Source organism: Physella acuta, unplaced genomic scaffold (genome assembly GCF_028476545.2).
Source record: "Physella acuta isolate Inbredline_101_S28 unplaced genomic scaffold, ASM2847654v3 ptg001171l, whole genome shotgun sequence".
NCBI classification, from domain to species: Eukaryota; Metazoa; Mollusca; class Gastropoda; family Physidae; genus Physella; species Physella acuta.
The window spans coordinates 232,422-241,847 of NW_026732688.1; positions in this window are offsets into that span (position 1 = coordinate 232,422).

Sequence of the window (9,426 nt, forward strand, 5' to 3'; positions counted from 1 at the left end):
GAGTGGATCAAAGCGTCCTATACATGTTGTGTGTAATCGGTGCTCACATACTCCCCGGGGTAAGGTGAGGGTGTAACCCAAAAAGGGGTGTGGGAAACTAACCTTGAAACACTGACTCAGTGAGTGGTGGTATAATGGTGGTGTAATGGTGGTGTAATGGTGGTGTAAACGTTTAGGATTAACTTAACCGTCTGCTCAGGTTAAATTACGTTGAGAGGTCTCTGGTCACGTCGTTGTTCGTGTCAGAGTCACGTGGTAGGTGACCTTTGACACTTATGCTTAAAATAGACGTAACCGCGTTCCAGCTGGGCGGGGAGGCAATGGTGGACACTGCCAATCGACACCCCCAGAGTTTCTTCCAGGCATCTCTTCGGGGGGGCTTTGCCCCACCCGAAAAATTTTTACCGCCCCCCCCCCCCCCCCCCCCCCCCGAACGAAATTAAATTTATATAATTTATATAGAAGATATATACTTTTAACAGTGTCCGCCCCCCCCGAAGAAAGTTTACCGCCCCCCCCCCCCCCCGAAGATTTCAAGTGCCCCTCCGGAGAAAAAGTCTGGAAGAAACACTGGACACCCCCCCCCCCACACACACACACACACTTCTATTTCACATCACTCTCCGTGAGCTAAACCCTACAACCTACCTAATCCTGCTTCTAAATCAGGGGTCTCCAAACTACGGCCCGCGGGCCGGATGCGGCCCTCGAGGTCCTCTCATCCGGCCCGCGGAGATCTTTTTGTCCACGGAAAAAAACTTTGTTGGTGATGGCTGAGGAACTTTGCCCAGAAAAATCAAAGACATGCCTGGAAGAAACTGGCCCCCTAACTGAAATTTGATAGTTAATGCGGCCCTCGGACTGAAAAGTTTGGAGACCCCTGTTCTAAATCAATAATTCCTTGCTTACAAGTAAGCAGTCTATTTAACGAACAGCAAAAGAAGCTGAGTCGTAAAAACAAATTTGGTCAACTTTAATCAAAGGATTGATCCGGTTAATTCAGTTATCCTCCGAGATAGCTTGTCCGTGTTTAGTAGGAAACTTAATTAACGCTGAAAATATATTGTATATATATATATATATATATATATATATATATATATATAGGGCCTATATAATATGTATGTGTAGTCTAGTGTCCTAGCATTTAGTTGTGATGTGGCCTTACTGCTGCTCCCTATGCTTTGTAGGTGTGTTAACCTAATTCGCCCACTCTCCCTGTTGTTGACAAATGCTACACATAGACTACGTCTTATTTTACACACTACACCCCTTGCCATATACGTCACCCCATCAGCAGTCACTACGTTACTCCATCCAGTGTCATATACGTCACTCCTTCAGTTGTCACATACGTCACTCCATCATCTGTCATAAACGTCACTCCATCCCGTGTCATATATACGTCACACAAGTCCTCTCATTAACGTCACTCAACCCTATGTCATTAACGTCACTCCACCACAAGTCATTAACGTCACTCCACCCACTGTCATTAAAGTCACTCCACCACAAGTCATTAATGTCACTCCACCTCATGTCAGTAATTCCCCTTGTGTCATTAACGCCCTTACCTCTCCTGTGTGATCAATGTTCGTGACTGCCCCTATTGTAAATTAACTCAACATCTGGAATCAGGAAGGGAAAGATAACCACGAAACACTTCCCGGTGCCATTAAAGAACATCTGACGGAGGTTGTGGTTCCTTGTGTTGATTGATATATGACCCCCAAAATCTTGGGACAAATTAATGGTTGATCTTATTTTAGGACGGAGTTAGCTTTGAGAAAGTTTTATTAAAACAAGTGGCCACTTTTTTTTCGCCCAACTAATTTTGTTGCCAGAAATGTGCGAATCGCGGCATTCTATAGAATGCCTCGGCAAAGTTTGAGTGCGATTTGTTTCCTACTATGCCGGCTAAGTTCAGACATTTTATAAAATGACATACATGAAAACCGGCAAAGTATAGAATAAGCTTAAATCATCCGAAAAAATTTCCAATACATTAATATTTCGACGCTCTTTCAAGACAAATCCTGAAAAATATATAATGATGCATTGTTATATGTTATCACGCAGAAAATACTAATAGATCTACTAACTGGATCAAACCCTAAATTAAACCATAACCCTAACTCTTTCACTCACCCTAAGCCTGAACCCTAATATGAACCCTAAACCTAGCTCAAACCTCATCCCCATCATAATTTTGGGTGAATTTGTATTGTTTCTTTCTTTGTTATATATAATTTCAAGTAGGCCTATAAAATATATTTATATTCTTTTTTTTAGACCAGCTCTAGGGTATGGTTTGTATAAAATACTATTTTAGGAGCATACAAAGGTGCATTACGCACATCTACACCTCAAAAAATGAGAAACATTAATAGAAGTACTTAAAGTTAGATAGGCCTATGAAAAAAACAAAATCTGGATAAGCAACAACTCCACTTTTGATTCCATTCTAGTTTGGATCAATAGTTCTAAATATTAAACTGCTGGCAACTAATCAACGTCACATGTATTGCTCTTACGTAACTGATCGTGCGCTTTCGAGTTCAACCGTTTCAATTGGCTGGCAAAAATCGTACGACAAAATTTCTCAGATAAGAACTATCGTTTGATATCAAGGTTTTTTTTTTCGTTGGTGTCATTCTTGGCTCAAATTTGGTGGTATCAGGCTTGCAATCGTATCAATGTCGGAAAGGCGTAAGGCGCGGGTTACGGGCAGTCGTTCCGTGACCTTGACCTCATTAGGTTTGGGTTTTTATATTTTTTATAACGGTTAATGCCATAACTCGATTTAAGCTGTGTGTAATTCGGTCAGGGATTATCTATTCTTTCCCCTCCTTGTTTACAAATGCCTTGTATTGTTGAAAAATAAACGTATTCAATTTATAATTATTTTTTTTTAAAGTTTATTCCTCAATAATACCACGATTTTAACTCTGCCAAATTATTTTAAAATAAACTTTTATATAAAGTATAGCTTTTTGTCATTCTGGGCAACATGATCGGGTAGTAGGTCTATAGCACTCAGTAACTAACCAGAACGTTTCGTATTCGTTCCTCTGACTTCAGCGTTGGACGACGCTGAGTCAACTCAGCTCTAATGGGTACCTGATTTCAGACAGGCTAGTAATCCAGTAGGGTAGAACAATGACAAAAAATCTCTTCACAAGCCAAGGTCAAAACCACTCTACTTCATCTGCTCTAAGTATCAACACAGCCCTCTTCTTTTACTTTGACTGTACCCAAACCTTTAAATACTTTGACTGTACCCAAACCTTTAAATACTTTGACTGTACCCAAACCTTTAAATACTTTGACTGTACCCAGACCTTGAATACTTTGACTGTACCCAAACCTTTAAATACTTTGACTGTACCCAAACCTTGAATACCTTTGACTGTACCCAAACCTTGAATACTTTGACTGTACCCAAACCTTGAATACTTTGACTGTACCCAGACCTTGAATACTTTGACTGTACCCAAACTTTGAATACTTTGACTGTACCCAAACCTTTAATACTTTGACTGTACCCAAACCTCGAATACTTTGACTGTACCCAAACCTTGAATACTTTGACTGTACCCAAACCTTGAATACTTTGACTGTACCCAAACCTCGAATACTTTGACTGTACCCAAACCTTGAATACTTTGACTGTACCCAAACCTTGAATACTTTGACTGTACCCAAACCTTGAATACTTTGACTGTACACAAAACCTTCAATACTTTGACTGTACCCAAACCTTGAATACTTTGACTGTACCCAAACCTTGAATAACTTGCAGCGCAATATGTATGTACCTCGGAGGTTACAACTTTCTTTAAATACATAACCAAAAATCTAAGGGTAAACATTCTTATGAAAGACGGATGTAGTAAGATATTTACATAGGAATTCGTTGAGCGTGTTCGTTTTAGCATTGGCCAACAGGGGGGAGGGGGGGGCTAGACAAACCAGTTGTGTGCTGAGAGCATGGGGGGACACACCATTTATGTGTTGTGTGGTGGCAAGCGAGCTGTCTGAATTTCCGACGTCACGATGATGACAACATCTGGGTTCAGATCCCTTGGATAAGGAGTGGGTTGGGGGGGGGGGGGTAAACGTAGTGAGGTGAGGGGTCATCAGTGGACATGTCAGCCGTGACCATGTGATTATGTAATGCTGTCACACCACCTCGGTCCCCTATACTGGGCCTGGCACGGGTGTCCTGATAAGTTTAGTGGACCGTTGTAGTTCAGTGTCAGGGCATGTTGGTCGCGGTGTGATTACATGACACATTATACTCTAGCCGGCTAGCTCTAGCTCTAGTTGCTACCTTTTATTTAATAACTGCTAGCTAGATGCTCCCCTTTTATCAAATCACAGACAGCAAGTTGCTACCTTTTATTTAATAGCAGTCAGCAAGTTTCTACCTTTTATTTAATCACAGCAAGTTGCTACCTTTTATTTAATCACAGCAAGTTGCTACCTTTTATTTAATCACAGCAAGTTGCTACCTTTTATTTAATCACAGCAAGTTGCTACCTTTTATTTAATCACAGCAAGTTGCTACCTTTTATTTAATCACAGTCAGCAAGTTGCTACCTTTTATTTAATAACAGTCATCAGGTTGCTACCTTTTATTTAATCATAGTCATTAAGTTGCTACCTTTTATTTAATCACAGTCAGCAAGTTGCTACCTTTTATTTAATAACAGTCAGCCGTTTGTTAAACGTTATTTATTTAGAGTCTTCTAGTTCCTACCCCCCCCCCCCCCCTTGCCCATGTCGAATCAAGCAAACACAACACGTGACTTACAAAGGATGAAGAGAGGCTGAAAGTTCAGAAATCTTTTTATTTTGTCTATTTATAAATCACTCCATTTTGTTAAAAGTGATCTATAAATGTCGTCACCCAACTTCAAACTATTTTTACCCCCCCCCCCCCCCACCCCACCACCATCTTCAAATAAAACGTCCCAAAGCCAAGTCCTCTGCCACCCTTACAATAACATTACAAAGCTCCACCCCCAGCCTTCCCTACAATAACATTACAAAGCTCCACCCCCAGCCTTCCCTACAATAACATTACAAAGCTCCACCCCCAGCCTTCCCTAAAATAACATTACAAAGCTCCACCCCCAGCCCTCTGCCACCCCTACAATAACATTACAAAGCTCCACCCTGCCATCCCTACAATAACATTACAAAGCTCCACCCTGCCAACCCTACAATAACATTACAAAGCTCTACCCTGCCACCCCTACAATAACATTACAAAGCTACACCCCCAGCCATCCCTACAATAACATTACAAAGCTCCACCTTGCCACCCCTACAATAACATTACAAAGCTCCACCCCCAGCCATCCCTACAATAACATTACAAAGCTCCACCCCCAGCCATCCCTACAATAACATTACAAAGCTCCACCCCCAGCCATCCCTACAATAACATTACAAAGCTCCACCTTGCCACCCCTACAATAACATTACAAAGCTCCACCCCCAGCCATCCCTACAATAACATTACAAAGCTCCACCCTGCCACCCCTACAATAACATTACAAAGCTACACCCCCGGCCATCCCTACAATAACATTACAAAGCTACACCCCCAGCCATCCCTACAATAACATTACAAAGCTCCACCCTGCCATCCCTACAATAACATTACAAAGCGCCACTCCAAAACCTTTGAACCAGCCATTATTTCTAAGAAAAAAATATTGACCTTTGAAAACAATCATACATTTTCAGATAAATCCTACGTCACGTCTCTTGACCCTATCCCCTCTCACATTATCATAAAAGAAAACCTCCACACACTCTTGCCAATGTATTGGCTGCCCACACACAAATCAAGGACCACACCACTTTAAATGTGAAGTTGACATGAAATGGAATGGACTATCACTTTAGCCTCTCATGCATCGGTTTTAATTGTTAAAATATTATGTGAACTTACCCATCAACCCCCCCCCCCCCACTCCCCAAAGCTACGCCGATTTTATTTTATTTTTTATAACTATAACAAGCTTTAAATTACACTGGTTAGGAACTAAACAATTTTATATCAAAAGTCTTGTTTTGCTTTTATACAATTTGATTAGCCTTCTGCATGTGCAAAAGTTTTATTCCTCTAATACACGTATTTCTTACTTCCTTGTTTTGCTAGCACTATGTTTGTGACCTTTAAATGTTGAAATAACAATTCATCATGGCTAAACAATGCTGCGTGCTGACATCTCAGAGCAAGGTTGAATTGTACTGTACCATATGTCTACATTAGGTTAAATGTTCTGATTGTACCGGACCATATGTCTACATTAGGTTAAATGTTCTGATTGTACCATAACATATGTCTACATTAGGTTAAATGTTCTGATTGCACCGTACCATATGTCTACTTTAGGTTAAATGTTCTGATTGTACCATATGTCTACATTAGGTTAAATGTTCTGATTTTACCGTACCATATGTCTACATTAGGTTAAATGTTCTGATTGCACCGTACCATATGTCTACTTTAGGTTAAATGTTCTGATTGTACCATATGTCTACATTAGGTTAAATGTTCTGATTGTACCGTACCATATGTCTACATTAGGTTAAATGTTCTGATTGTACCGTACCGCATGTCTACATTAGGTTAAATGTTCTGATTGTACCGTACCATATGTCTACATTAGGTTAAACGTTCTGATTGTACCGTACCGCATGTCTACATTAGGTTAAATAGGCGGGGGTGCAATTTTTAGCCTGTATAATATTTATTCGACGCGTTAAACCTAGAGATGCATATAGAAATTGTAGGCTATTGTAATTAATCTTCGTTAATCCGTCCTGTTCAGTGTTTCTTCAGACTTTTTTTCTCCGTGGGGAGGGGGGGGGGGGCGCTCTTAATATTTTCGGTAAAAGTATATGTTTTCTATATAAATTTCATCTAGTTCGGGGGGGGGGGGGGGTGAGGGGTGGGGGTTAGATGGTTATGTCATCATAAGTAAAGCAAGAGAGGTGGTTAGCGATCTTCTGCCAGAAGAAACCCAAAGTCGTACATGATACGAGACAAAAAACGTGAAGTTGCATTTTTGCATTTTTAAGAATTAATCCTTCAAAATATTTTTTTAATTAAAACTTTCAATTAACAAAATGGTGACCTGGTTAGTTAATATTTTAGAAACCGCTTCTTCGACAAAAAAAAAAAAAAAAAAAATGCAAAAACTGAAATTAAGGGGGGAGCGGGGTGAAGTGTGACTTTAATTTATTGTGACCTAGAGGGGGGGGGGGGGGGGGGTAATTTTCTACAAAGCTTTAAGTCTTTTAATAGAAGACCACAAAAGATAGAAGCCCTCAATTTCAATTCTTTTCGGATGCAGCCATTCTATTATAAGCAACGTTTTCAGTTTAAACACGAAACTCCATCGAGGAGAGGTCTGATTGTTTATTTTCATGCCAAGTCGGGCTGAAATAAGACGTCATCATGTAGTTATGGACGCACTTAGGCTATCTAGTCCCGATAGCGCAGTTTCCTGTTCTTAAAGCACTTTCGTTTCCAAAGTCCACTCATCGACTTCTGAGATGCGTGTAGTGTATTTGTTCTCAATAAAACAAAATCTTGACTTGAATGAGAGTGGAATGCCTTAGTTGCACTTTTAATAGTAAGGAAAACAAACGAATCAAACACATTTAATTTGTTATTAATTTATTTATATGTTCCATCAAATAAAACGGAGTAAAATGAAGGTCTATTTGGCAGATGAAGTAGAGTTGGTCTAAAAGTCTAGAATAAGAAGGAATTATACCAAATAGCTTTAGTAAGATTTTTAGCTTATGACTGGGTGGACTCATGTTCACGCCAATGTGCAATGTAGATTGATTCAAAAAATTATTTAAGAGCAAAATATTTTTCACTGAGAGTAAATGGCAATGCAAAATAAAATGGAAAATAAATAAGAAAAGACAGACTAGTCCCTGAATTAATTTGTTTTTATTATTGTTAAAGTCCTTCCCTGGCGTGTTTATTTGAACTGAGCCATCGTGATCGTCATAATAAATCAAAGTCCAGCGTGTCCACATCCGGTACATAGTGACTGATCATAAATCTTAGCTCAAAGGGCGGCTAGCTAGCGCGTACAATTAAAAAATAAGGAAATTTGAAAACACGCTCAGTTACTGAAATAGTATTATCCTGGTTTGCTATGATAAGTAAAGTAAGTTTCCCTTTCAAACCTGACGGTCTATGGGGCAAGTGAAGTAGAGTTCACTTGTTTCTGTGACATCGGCATATGAAGATATTGAAGAGGTAGTGTGGTCAGCACTATGCCCAGCCGCCTTTACTTTCCCTAACGTGTGTAAGGTACCCATCAGGACTCAGGGACTGTCTACTGACTTAAACCCGGATTCGAACTCGAGATGTACGGGTTAGCAGTCCAGCTCTCTACCGCTAGACCACTCCGTCACGTTTGCTATGATATTATGTCTTTAAATGGTCATTATGTCTTCATATGCCCTACATTTATCTATAGAAAAAAAACATGGTTGAAATAAATTCTAGCCCAAAAAACACCTTTATAACATTTAATTTGTATGTGTCGATCTAACGAATTTCTAATTCCACTTGTGACCAGAGGCGTAGCGATGGGGGGGGAGGGGGCAGGGGGTTCATATGTCCACGGGCGCCGACCTTAGGGGGGCGCTAAACTGGGTTGTAAAATCAAATTAAAATGTCATTTCAGCAGCACTTTTGCATTATAAATATTTTGAGGGGGGGGGTGCAAATCGAAAGTTTGAGGGGGAGGGGGTGTAAATTGAAGTTTGTCCCCGGGCGCCGGGAAGGGTCGCTACGCTTCTGCTTGTGACCGCGTTCTAAGATGCTGGTTTAGCTTACTTCATTTGCCTTTGTTTAGTTAAAGGCATATTCGGGCATTTTTAGGCGACTGAATATGCGTTTTAATAGATTTCCAAAATACCTTAAAATTAAATAATGTAAATTAAATAAATTAGGGTATAATTATGTAGAGATATTTCATTTCCTGGTTGCCGACATTAAGATTTAATTTAATATGCCCCACTACAAATTTGTTGACTGCTTAAACATGCCCGGCACACTCAACAAATTTACTATCAGAGAACAACCCTCACTTGATGAAGTCCGGTGAAGAAGTCCATTTTCACCCATTTCAGTTTAGCGGTCTAAAAAAAGATAACCTAATCTCCGTTTTTGTTCTTGTAAAACTTAAAGTGCTCTATAAGAATGCAGTTAAAGCGGTTCGGCTTTATAAATAGGGCGGGTCCTACTTTATAACACACAGCAATCCCGTTGTGCTGTTGTCATACTTCGCTGCGCCGCTTTGCAACTTAGACGACACACTGCGCTTAGGTCTAGACAAGTAGACACGAGTTGTAGATCTAGATTTAATTGGGCGC